Raw genomic sequence first — 13685 nt, 5'->3', positions numbered from 1 at the left:
GACGAAGACAATTTTGCTCGGATGTTTGGGTCTTTTTAATAGCGTGGCAGTTTCGACTGCTACGGCTATTTGTAGAGAGTTTAAGATTCGCTATTTAACAATTTCTGTGACGTCACTCCTTTATTCAAAGTGTAGATTAATTTTTAACGAATCTACAGTTACTGTAGATTGGTAACGACGAGGAAGTGCCCCTAGTGCCCCCTCGCCCGTTTCGGTCAAAATAGTTGTGACCGGAGGGTTCGGGAAGACCTTTTTTTTAAATGGTGCTCTCAGCTACTCAGGCTATTTGCGCCAACAGCTATATGTTTATTCATAACTTTTATTAAATCAGCATCACGTTACAGAGTTAGGAGGAAGGTCCAGTATTAGAGGCAGGAGGAGTACCCGGAGAAAACCCGTAAGAGCGACTACGGACTGGAAACCAAATGCACTTAAAGCCTGGGCCAAGCCGGGACTCGAACCTGGGCCTCGGTGCCAAAGCGAGGAAAGAACCGTCACGCTAAACCGCTCCCCCAACTTAAGTATTGTGCTATGACACTGATTCTACTGGGCCTCATAACAAGCACAGTGGGCATATTTGAGGGATATCAGGAACACCCACACTCCGCTCTGTGTGTATGTCAATGTTTCATGTAGCCAAAATCTCTATTCCGGGAATAAATGTTAACTTGGCACGTCTAGTAATAGAGATATCTGTATATGCGGATAAAATATTATTAATTTTGCACGCCATGCTCAACGTACACTTAGAATCAGCATGGGACGAAGTGGCTTTTATAGCTGTGGAACCACGTGATTACCCACTACAGCGTAATCCTCGCTTGAAACAGTGTTTAGAAACAACAGACGACTTGGCCTCTGGAACAGCATGCGTACTCAAATTAAACTTAGGAAGTGGTTCATATTTGGACTACACAACGTAATTTGAAAGAGTTAATTAAGCAAATCCTTCAAAAATACATTTATTCTTGTAACTAAACTTGCCATGATCCCTGACTCGATGGTAAACCCGCATGGTATTAACCCTCATATCTACTCAATTTTTCAAGCTCCCTATTACAGATTTGCATTTCCATAAGCTTCTGTATACGATTTGAATAATTCTGCATGAGTATAATACCTTATATTTCACCATGAGTCCGAAAACAAGTACAAGTAAATGCAAGTAAATGTACTACGAGACTACGAGTACACAACCAGTACATGTACTTTGAAATTAATCAATTCAAACACAAGAGCAACTTGACTTCAATTGGGAAGTTGAGGTGTGTTTGAAGATGGGGGATCTTAGATCTGGAAGCCAAACTGTACATAGATTTTAAAAAGTGTGAAATTCCTCCCCTTTTCATAACAATAAATATTTTCATACGGACTACATTTAAAACCCTCGGTCACACCTTCATTTACTGAATACGCCAACACACTTGCGTATAGACACAAATCTAGAACTAATTATCTTTATTTGTTCCAAATTGGAGCACTAAACTTTTCACCACAACCTTTATCACCGTTAGTGGGGTTAATAATGGTTGTATTTGTAGTGAGCACTGATATTAAAAAAACCACAGCCGTGACCTTTTACGGTCTACAGACCAGTCGAAGCTCATGCCTGGTACTGGACTTCAAGGGCTATATGCTTTGTGCATGTTTTACCACGCTATCTATCCCCAGATACTATATAGGACTCCCCTTCCCAAGTAACCTTTCAGGGTGGTGAGAGATATACTAAGGTGGGATTACCTGGGAGGACTTGGCTTGTGGATGACTCATTACCCAGAAATGCCTGTTGTTTTGTTTGTTTGTTTTAATTTGTACGAGATGCCAATTCTGTACGGCGGCTATCTACTCCCGAGGGTAAGAAACAATTTCAGAGTTTTCGTACAGGACTGAACCTGTAATTGCAGATCAATTTCTACCTCTCCGAATCATGCACGCTGCGCCACATATAGTGCAAGGATATCTTAGGATTTGTGTTTGTTAAATATCATGGGTACCAAGTTTCACGGCGTACCGTTATTATTACATGTATTGGGCCTATTCATTTCTGGTAAAGACACCAAATGATCCTCAAAGAACCCTATAGGCACTGTAGCTCACAAGCCTCAAGATACCCGTAGAGAGGAGACTGTAATAAGCAGTTAAGTTTTAGAGGTGGGAGGAAAACCCCAGAAGAATATTCTGGGTAAAACCCACGGACTCAGGTAGGGAATGAAAACCCAATCCATATGTGGACCGGGCCGAGATTCGAACCCAGACTGCAGAGGCCGGTGGAAGGCGAGGAAAGAACCACTACGCCAACCTGACTCCCCTGACCGTCTCCAGATTTGTATCACGAATTCGGCAATGCAGTTTACAAACAGGCCAAAATCTTTCACTGGGTGATATCTGAGCTGTTTTTCCCATGCATGGAAACCTAATATGATCAAGACAAAAGTACATGTGGACTAATATTGGGGACGCCAAACCCTCTCCAACAAGTAGTTATAAAGCCATCAGAAATTTCACCAATCGAACTGCATACTAGGTTCGACCCTCTTTCGTTCTAACCTCCACCTCGACAAAAACTCATAACATCATACGCTGCCGACACAGCGACAAAACGCATATTGTGGGATTTAAAAGCAGACCGAGCAGTTGACTCGAGAAATCGGCATTTTATTACAGAACCAAAAAACAACAACATTGCAGGAAGGTATTTGCGTGTTTTACAACGACATTACATACAAATTCTATTACAGTCATTTGCAAAAGTTTAGGACCACACATAAAAAAATTTATTTACCTGAAGGAAAACCAAACTTAAACCAATCAATCATGGCAACTTGTGTTTATTTCCAATGTGTAACCTTGGTTGAACATTTTTGACTACATTTCCATGATTTGACATGTTAACAGTCTAATATTCAGTGTACCCTCACTTTTTTCTGATTGCTTAGGTTTTTTTTTACCCATGCTGCCTCGCAGACAAAATGTCATACAAGACCTCCCTTCGCAAAAAATTTAATTCAAATGGGTATATAGCACTACACTGATGTTATGCACCACTGTAAAAGACAGGGTAATGCAGGCCCAGTCACAGATATACTAATAACATTCAAGGTGGTCTTAAACTTTTGCAAATGACTGTAATATGTTACCAAATCTCCAAGACTAACAAAACCTATAGCCCGGGATTAGTACAAAACTTTGGCAAAACCCCGTGACAATGCAAGGGTTGCAAGCAACTTGGAGTCATTAAACTCTACTTTGGCAAGATTTCAGGTACAGATGTGCTGATTAGGTTTTAAATATTTTTTTGGAAAAAGGAACGTGCTAGTGGTGTGTGGTTGTAGGCTAGAATGACTTGTTCGTCACTGTCTCACCCTTACTATACTGTTCATATACTACAAGTGACCCCGCATCAGCGTTGCAGAGAGCGTGCATTCTGACTTGCATGCCAGAAACCAATTGCACTTTTTTGTCTGAAATTTTTGCCTGTTGTGCTGCGTACTATAACCTGGAAAAATCGTTAAATGCTCAGGCGACTTCGAAAATTTCTATTTTCACTAATACCAAGTGATACGCGTTGAATCCGTTACGAACAAATCTGGGAAAAAATCTTGGTTACAATATATTATTTACAAAGTACTTTCAATGGCACAGCGGAACTGTGTCAGTACAGCAGGCGATATCTGTTATCGATGTTTTTGAGTGAAAGAGCTTTTATTGTGATTATCTGAAGGAATCGCAGACATGTAAATTGATCCGGCTATGACGACAATCTTCACAAGCACTGATTCTCAAGCCATCACACAGGTCCTTTTCAATTTTTAGTAGAAGACGATTACTTCACCAATGTCACTAATCACTTCCAAATCACACGAAAGTACAACTCGATAAATACTGGAAAATTGTTATCTGAAAACAAAATTTACAAACCGACCCAATCAACGTAACCCTTACCCCACAACCCAAACCGTAAGCCTGACCAAACCAAACCCAACCAAATCCATATCTGAACCCAATCCTAACCCAAACCGTTATCTAACTCCCAGCCCAAGCCATCCTCACTCTCATCCCACGCACTACAGATGCAGGCTTAAAAACCAGAATCTGAGCCTACAGCAGTATGTCTTCTTGTTCACTGTGTTGGAAGTGTACCAAGGAGCCAAATGAATTTTAAAACTTTATCGGCTTCTTTTAAAACACACTGTTGTACATATTCTTTTTTACAATCTACATGTATTAAATTATCATGTAATTCAAAATCCACTTTGATACATTTAACTAATCTAACTGATTACTGCACCTTTAAAAACACGTTTTTGTTTGGGGTAAATAAGGCGCTGTTGCTGAGGTGTCTTTTAAAGAAGACTCTTGGTTTCATCTTATGAATCAAAATGAAATCAGACCAAGTATTGCTCTCAAAAGTTAATATAATCATTCAAACTATGCACACAATTCTAAACTAGTTTTCATGACGTGGGGTATTCTTGTCCACAAAGTCCACACCACATGGAAAAAAATACAAAGGGGAAGATTTGTGCTTGAAAAGGGGAACAAAAATACGGCTATAACGCTCCAAGAAAAAATGTTTTAAACTTTAGGAATGGAATAGAGTTTCTTGTAGCTTACAATAAGAAGTGTAACCAACGATGAAGCTTGAACACAACAGAGGAAAACAAATGCAGCATTGAAGCTTCCAGTTGTATCATAAATCCAACCTGCAAACATATTAAAATGTAAGAAAAATATTACTCATTCATACAATAAGAAAACGAATCTCTAACGAAGCCAAACCCAATGTTCCTACTACTTCTGGCATTATAAAGTCTCTGACAGATCAAGCATGGAACAGCATCTCAATCTTTTTGATTGGAGACCGACAAAATATGAATAATGATTTTTGAAATGTAATATGGGAAGAATACATAACTTCGTAAATTGACCCTTCAAGAAAAAAGTGACTTTTAAATAAAGAACTTTTCCAAAGGTACATTTAATAGCCTCAAACTTGAGATGCTTGGAGTCAAAGTTTGAGTTTCGTTTGGTCAGTGACTAGTATTTATACACCTGAGTAAAAAAGCCAAAAACCCAAGAAAAGTGCATGAAGTCCCCGAATCCAAACGAGTAGAGTACACAGGTAGAGTAAGTTGACACGATTCTTCAACTTCACTATAGAAGTCAAACAAAACGAAATAAATTGTTCAGTTTTTGTTTACCATTCTCTTTACTAAATATTCCTTCACTTCACTGAAATGACATTAAGCCCAACTTCATGATGTCATTGTAAAAAAAATGTCAATTCATGTTGTGTTTGGAATGCATGGCAGTAAGCTACCAGCTTCGGATAAAAGAGTGCAAGTAATTAGGTGCATTATTTAAGTTATGAATGTATAATGAAGACTGCGCGGTGTTACAGTTGGAGTCAAATAACCTACCTGGCAGAAACCCCAGCGTGAAGCTTAATAGTGTTGTCAGAATTCCCATCCATCCGTAGGCACTAGACAGCAAATCTACGCCCAGCAACTGCTTCACGAGGACATCAATCAGACAGCTAATGAAACCATCCGCGGTCATGATTAGAAACGCTGATATCATAACAGTCGTATAAGACGACAACCATGGAGTTGTACAGTACGTAGCGGTACTGACACTAAGACCGATGCCTAATACAGCCCAGAAGGGTAGTGGCCCTCTGTCAATGATGAAGCCCTGAACCACTTTTGCAATCAAACTGCCAACAGCACCAACTGCTACGAACATTGTAGCGTCATCTAAAGAGAATCCTTTAGAAACAGCAGTGGACACGAAGTAAATTCTCCACATGTCGGACGCAAACCTTGAATCACAGAAAATAATCGCTGCCATCCAGAAACGGATATTCAAGAGTAGTCTCAGATCCAAATTGGCTGCGAAGCTCTCCCACGCGGTGTACAAACATAGCGGGAGATTGCTTGGGGGCTTTGCTGATGCTGAATCTTCCTGTATTTGCTTGTAGTTGTGGAAACTGTGTTTCAGTTGCTTTTTTACCAAGGCACCACACACGATCATATGTGAAAAGAGTCCCCCCATTATCAGCATGGTTCCTCTCCAACCAAAGGTCTCTAAGAGTATTTGAACGAGGGGTGTGCACACCAAAAACGCGATTGATGATCCTGTCCGTGCGATGCCAATGGCTGTTGCGTGATTCTGATCAAAGCAAAGACCCACCAACTGTTTCGAGAGGACCCCTGACAATCCCAATGCAATACCTTATATAAAGACAAAGAATTAACATAAACAGCATTTACAGCTTCCGGCAATTAAGAAAACAAAACATAAAAAAGAAAAGTATCATGTCTCAATGCTTTATAGAACAAGCAAATCTTTCAGGAGACTGTAGATAAGAGATATACCTGCTAAAGGCACATACGTAAGTGTCAGTTGGAAAACACTGACTGCAAACGATGCAACAATGCAAGATAGTCCAAGCATAACACCACACGCCACGATGATGGAACCAGGCTCACATCTTCTTTGTAATGCCACTACTAAAGGACCTAAAAAAACAAAATAATGCTCTTATTCACTATTTTTTGTTCATAAACTAGAAAATTTTAAATAGAGCAAATACAATTTTTTTCCAAGTAACATCCTACAATGTGCAACAGTGCATACCTTCGCATAAATTGTTGTAGTTTTCCTTCATTAAGGAATAGATATCTAGTTAAGAAAGTTTCGTTTAAAATTTTAAATGGTTCTTTTTTCAAATAGCAAACTATAAAAGCATCGGAATGTAAAATTTGTGACAAATGGTCCCAGTTTCCCTACGGTATCAAGTGAATTTTTGGCGAATTTGTATTCACGATGAAAAGGGTACCTGTTAGTCCACTGATGCCAGTTATGACAGAAATCGACCAACCGACAATCCACGTTTTCGTCTCAAATTGGACTTGCAGAGTCGGCAGCAAGACTCCAAGCCCTTTGATGGCCCCTACAGTAATAAAACAGTAGCTCCACATCGTTAAAACAGCAATCCAGCAGACCAATCCTTTGTCTTTCTCCAGCCTGTAAGATGAAGATATGTTACGGTGTGAGACACCCATTACTGCTTCAAGTTCGTCCAGTAGCTTCAACTCGGCCTCACAAAGACAAAAGATCTGGTCATAAGGTCTCGTCACACTGTGGCAATAACGTAGGCAAAAACAAACAGGAAAACAGAGTTTTCAGAGTTACGTCTGATGTGAAAACCTTTCAGAGTGTTTGCATGGGTGCGATAGCTTTAACCATATATGTCGCTATCGATGAGACAAACATCGTCCGAATCGATCAGGGAGCGATTTTCTTTGTCCCATTTCCATTTAATGAAGTCATTATTTACTCAAGTTTAACGACTTTTCGTTGACCGGAATAAGAGAACAGTACAGCGTGGCGCCACTTGCGCACAGGGGCAGCGGTAGACGCGTGATAAATTCTTCCTAAATCATTCAAGAACAGTTAACTAGCTAACATGCATGCGAGCTTCAAGTTTACGATTTCACGCACTGATCTCCACTGTAAAGGAGATCAATGATCAATGAACTCAATGGTGAGTGCGGTGCACAGATAGTAATGAGGAAAAATTACTGCAAATATGTCCAAACAGGGAGCAGCATATGGAAGGAGACGCTTGGCTGCGCGCATGCGTCAAATTCGCTATACGCTTTCACATTAGCCTGAAAGATGAACCGGCCTTCGTATTAAAGCAACGAAAATAAACCACGCACGTACAGTACTTGTAATTGTGTGAGCAGCGTGACCAGATGGTACGATTTTCCATTTTAATTTCCGTTTCTGTGTTCGTGATCGTCTTTCTTATCGCCGCAGTGTAGCAGGGCGTTTACGCCGTTCCTACAAATTAGCTGCAAGGTCAAAACAAGAAAAGAAGAGTACCGTCATTATCAGAAAAGCTGGAAATCTCCTGAAAGATGGACTGACCGCACAAGAAACAGGTGTTGCAGTGGAAGAGCCACTTTATCAACAGCTCATTCTCTTACTCTTCTGTTGTTACGTCACAGGCACCGTTGTTGCCAAACATAGTTGGCAAAATAGCTGACCGTGAGAACAAAACCAAAACCATAATATACGACGTATTACAAAAATCTGACATCGTAGTTGTTCAACACTAACTAATAAATACTTTAACCATTACTAAAATGGAAATGACTCCCATGGCAGCAAAGAGGAAGTAAATTTGCATTTTGAGGCAAAAGCTGTTGCCAAAAGAGTGACTTTTTTAAAACTTTGGCCGCCAGTAAAACATAGCAGTCGATGTTTGTAAACAAAAGAAAGATCTACTGTTCGTGCGCGGGATGGGACTCATAAAAACCTGCCATACTTATAATATTGAAGGCAGATAGTTTCCGTTCACTCAACGCATGGCATGTTGAGGACGCCCAGTCTACTTTTAGATGTAATACACTTAAGAATCGTATAATCGTCCGGTATAGTTTTATACATGCAGTCACCCACCGTTACCAAAAATGTGCTGAGAGGGAGATCAATCAGTATAAAGAAAAACACCGAGACAAATTGAGCAGATTTGTGACGCTTGTGAGATAATCGTAAAGGAGATGCAGGTTATGTACTCTCAATATCCGCGGACAATGGCGACAGTGCACGTGGTTTACAACATAAGTTGGCTGTGATTAACGTTTCTGTTTCTTTGTTGTTAGGTGTATGCTGTGCTATACTGAGCGGGATAGATTTAAACATAGTTGGGAAAGCCCAAACAGCTAGAGCTTCGCATTCAAGAAAGCAAAATGAAGATACTCCAATTTGCAAGAATAAAATAGTAAATATAATCCACATCACCAGTTGTAGGAAATTTAAGAACCCGTGTATAAACTCCCCCCCCCCATAAATGTGTGCCCCCGGATCGCACTCCGGTAAAAGTGTCCGGGGGGACACGTTTACCTAGGTAAATCTGTCCCCCAGCCCCAGGGTAAATTTACCCCCCCCCCCAAATGTGCACTCCTGCAACGTCACAAGTCTATCACCCAGACTGTGTTTCACTTTATTTCAACTGTTCCGCGTAACGTTGTGACAATGACAGACACCGTGCTTTTCTGGGATGCTCATTAAATCAGGACAGCTACCCTGAACGCGGGTAGGCCTATCAACTGCGACCGAGTCGTGCCCACTCAAGTTGTAATTGTCTGCTTTTACTGTGCTTGAGGCCTGTGACTTGAAGCATAAGTAGGCGCTTTTAACAAGAACTACTTTCGACCGTGGTTCACGCTTCGGCGCGGCGAGATGGCACATTGCCATGGTAGAGATTGGAGTAGTGTCTTTCCTTCCCCAGTCAGCCATGATAGGTACACCGCGTCAGGCCTAGAGACTGAGAATCACTACGCGTGCGAGAAGTCTTCAGAATACGGATTGCTGCTTTTTCCTATTTCTTGTAGAAACGTGGCTCGGCTGATTTATATGTCATACCCTTCTCAATGTTGATTGCTTGATGAAGGGCTGAAATATGTAACTGGACTGAATTCATCAAACTAACAGGAAAACAAAATCTTCTGTGGCATAACGAGGGCGACAAAATTACCTGGAGGGGACAAAATATCCTGGAGGTGGACTGATTTACATGGCCAGGGGACATTTCTACGTGGTAATTCTGTACCCGGATAGTTTCAGTGGGGGGGAGGGATTTACCGTCTACACCGGTATAGGTACTAAGGTACTATAGACTACTCCAATAAGACGCCATAATTGCGGAGGCACTGCACTCACCTGAAAGACGCACATTCTTCAGCTTGACGGGCGCGTACGTTTGGCAAATCATGGCACCCTATTGGTTGAATAGGCATGTACTGCGTGCGTACCACCTGTCCACAAGCGTTGTACCTTCGCAGTAATGGCTTCTAATTCTGGTTACCGAATTCCAATATAGTGACATACTCTGATATAATGCGACAAATTATGATGACCTACGTTCCATACTATGAGTGTTTTTTAAATACATGTAACTAATTGTTCATTATAGATGTAAATCATTTCCCGAAAGTGCTCTAAATCATATCACTCAACAACTCAAACGTACTCTCCAAAGTACCGCATCCAGATATTCGAGGGTCTGCGTGTTCAAGGTTTAATCAAAAAGCAAAACCTCTCAACCTACTCACAAAGTACATGGGTGTTCAAGCGCATAGGATAGATCTGCATGTGTTTGTCGGTGAGAATACGGTATCACTGTTAATACATGTGCCACGTAGTACCAAGGTCTGCATAATATTTTTGTCAAATTGCAGACGTCCTAAAGCGATGATGCACTTATATAAGCCAGGTCCGTATTCGAAACAACCAATAGAGTATATATACATGCTTATAAAAATATCAAGGTATGTGAACGTTGACGATAACATTTCAACTGTCACATACAGTTGTATAAGTGGCCCGACGTACTTTTTGTGGTCATATCACCGCGTTTATATTAGTCGCATCCCTCATTATCAAGGTAGCCGCAACACAAACATTCAAAGTTGGGAGCCTGGACTACAAGTGGTAGTGGTTTGATTTAAAAAGTACTCACTGCCATAGGTGATGGTTCACGGCACGTCATAGCCTAAAACACTAAACAACTTGAAAGGTTCTTCATGATCGCCCTTCCACCGGCGTGATTATTTCGCAAAGTCCATAGCGTCACTCTTATTAGTCTTTTAAAGGTATGGCGGACACAGTACGAGGGCGCATTTTGGTTTCGGTAATATCTTCTTTGTTTGCTCCAATTTTACCCACTTCAAATTGCGCCCCCCCCCATTGTGTCCGTCATACTTCTAAAAGGCTAATTGTATGCCCGTCCAGGAAAAACAGGATCCTGGAATCACGCTTCATATGCTATTTCACAAGGACGTCCAACAACACCTTATTGGGGAAACGACAGATTGACAACCCCATTTCCATGACATCGGGGCAGCCCCTTTCTAATTTGTCGACATTGGGGAAACGACAGATTTTCAACTGGCCCTTCCATGACATCGGGGCAGCCCCTTTCTAATTTGTCTACAGTATAAGCACAGAAGAACACCTTCCATTGAACTTTACCCATTTGAGATGTATTTTACAACGATTAAAACGCAAAGGTTAACAACAAACGTTCGTGGGCTAAAGGTAGAACTCCAAACCCAGCGCACAATCGAGTACTGTTCCCACGTTGCTGTCAACAGCAAGTGAAAAGGGCTGGACACAATACTTCTATTCAAATGGCCAGGTTTGTAATATTATAAATAATTCTGTTATGTACATGTATACACACACAATTTCTGTACATGTAACAGATAATGCAATGCTACCGCACAGGATTCTGCGTGTGACCAGTATTTGACCCCAGTGAGTCCACGGTGAATGACCTCGCTGTAGTCCAGAATATTCTAGTTGTACGTTCCGGAAGTTTCTTGTAAGATTACGTTATTTTCAGTTGGCTAGACTATGCTCTGGAAGTTTCTTGTAGGGATTAAGTAATGCTAAACAGTCTGTTTTAAGAAACTTACGTATTTGAAAAGAAATTTCTAGAAGAGTTGTAGGCTATAAAAGACGAGCCTAGCAGACAAGGACAGGAGAGTGAGACACACACACCAAGAGAGATTCTGGAAGGCAATTCTACCGTACGCGGGCTGTGAGAAGTTGTTGACTTGTTGATTTCTGCACCATTTCAACCTGTGGTGGCGAGTCGTCTGTGGAGGGACACTTGTAAGAAAAGTTCGTTCAGACCATGGCGCTACTAAACACAGACCAAGTGAAGTGCAGAGCTGAATTTTGTTCCGGAAGAGACAGTTTGTGAACTGAATCCAGTTTGAGTTTGTGGGATCATCAAGTCCCGTAGTTACGACGGTCATCATGCCCAAGCCCTTTCGTCTCGAGCCTGGTCGTTCTTATTCGACGTGGTCTTTGCCCTCGTTGCAGCTCATTTTTGCGCCGTCAAGGACTGAACTGTTTTTTTAGCCCTCTGTGGAATCCAGCATTCTTCGCTGTAGTGGCTACCAAGCTCTCGCCCGTAAGATCTACTGGTTTATATAGGATCTCTTCTTAATTCTTTATCCTTAATGTGAACTAGGTCCAATCAGCATTTTCTTTGTTGTCGTTTTCTTTTACATGCTACGTGTAACATTCTCATTAATCACAACTGTTTATTTCTTCCTTATATCAGCGTGATCTTGTTTGGTTTCTTTGTTGTGCATCGGAGAATATTCAAGTTTTACAATAATTACTATTCTTAAACAGTTCGGAGTTTTTTGGATCGTAATATGAACCGTTTGCTTTACATGTAATTAACTGTGTACTGTCGAGAGGCAAATGTGTGCCCTGAGCTATGACCTGAGCAAAACAAAGCAAATCATAAATTTACTAGACAGCAACGGCGGTGGAACGAGTTTCAGAGTAGGGGGGGGGCAGTTGTGAGACCATCAGCTATTAATATGCCCATCCATTATGCCCCACTCCATTACATGACCGGCAAAAAGTTTGGGGACGGGCATGCCCCCCCTGTCGAAAGGTATGTGTGGAGGGAGGGGGTATGGCCCCCCTCAACCTCCCCTGTTCCACCGCAAGTGGTAGACGGGACGTGTTTGTTTTACTTACAAACACAAGGTGGTCGGGCGATAACCATATGTGGTTTTTATGATGTCAGAGAATGTTGACGCATGTCATAGAAAAAATCTTATCGATCTCATTATTTATGCAATATAACATCTCTGAAGTACAGTTACAACAATAAAGAATCCAACTGAAGAGGAAACTGATCATCTTGAAAATTCATCCTTTCAACTAATTCCTTGATGATAACATTGTGACTTGGAAATTTCATCAGATAATTTGTGTCTAACAAGTTGTTTTCTATTTGGAAGGATCAAAAGTTGTCTGCAATCATCAAGCAACTGCAAAAATCTGAAATATATTTGAACAAATATATTCTACGGGTACAGTCCACAGATGTTAATGAATGCAGTTTGGAAATTAATAATTTTCAAAGACGCCACAGTAGCAGGGACCATCTTTGGTTGGCCAACCGTACATACGTATGCACCAGTGCTCGCTAATTATGCGTTTGTGCTATAAGAAAGCAAGGCCTCTGAATGCAAGTATTACTCCAAATCTTTTCAAATACCTCCGAAAAGCAACATGCGAACAGTACCTGATTGTTTTGTATTATACCACTGGCCCAGGGACATTTGTCGCTGGAGTATGTGTTGTGACCGCTGTTCAATATATATCGCAGTCGCTAATTTCAGTGGAAGGTGTTTTTGCTCACAAGTTGATGATTTCGAAGGGAGTCACCCCAATTTTAAGGCAAAGGATTTACCTCTGATAAAGTGTTGTTGACTGCCCATTACAAAGTTGATGTCCAACACGGTACATGTACCAGAATAATACTTTTGTTACCAAACTCTATATCCAGCTGAGGGACGTTGTGCCACCCACACCAACCTATATCCAGCTGAGGGACCGTTGTGCCACCCCACACCAACCCGAATACGGTTGACATGACACTATTGTTCTTGGTGAAATAATTACGGGTAAGGCTGATCAGGGACCATCTGTTGAATATTTTAATACGTGACGTACCAAGAAGCCAACAGAGTGCTAATTTTTTAAAAATACGGACATTTAAAAGAAATCAAATAGCTAAAGGGCTATGGTCCAGGTTCCTGGATATACAACTGTACATGTCGTATGTGGGGGGCTAG

At 41.1% G+C, this 13685-nt stretch overlaps 1 long non-coding RNA gene across 4 annotated transcripts; it reads right to left on the bottom strand.

The window, feature by feature from the left end:
- Nucleotides 1-1059: 1059 nt before the first annotated feature.
- LOC110981932 (uncharacterized) lies at nucleotides 1060-10719 on the bottom strand. 4 transcript variants are annotated; one of them, XR_015425440.1, is made up of 4 exons: nucleotides 7732-8953; nucleotides 6842-7029; nucleotides 5421-6521; nucleotides 1060-4703 (listed from the first exon to the last, which is right to left on the bottom strand). It is a non-coding gene; the product is annotated as an uncharacterized LOC110981932 (long non-coding RNA). The 4 variants fall into 4 exon arrangements; XR_015425439.1 differs by lacking the exon at nucleotides 7732-8953 and adding an exon at nucleotides 10535-10719 and having other exon boundaries at nucleotides 1061-4703; XR_015425438.1 differs by having other exon boundaries at nucleotides 1061-4703; nucleotides 5421-6233; nucleotides 6378-6521; nucleotides 6842-8953.
- Nucleotides 10720-13685: the final 2966 nt, after the last annotated feature.

Source organism: Acanthaster planci, linkage group LG05 (genome assembly GCF_054643075.1).
Source record: "Acanthaster planci isolate LZ-2023a linkage group LG05, COTS_SCS, whole genome shotgun sequence".
Classification (NCBI taxonomy): Eukaryota; Metazoa; Echinodermata; class Asteroidea; order Valvatida; family Acanthasteridae; genus Acanthaster; species Acanthaster planci.
The sequence above is the reverse complement of the archived record's forward strand: the minus strand, read 5'-3'. Positions and strand labels throughout refer to the sequence as shown.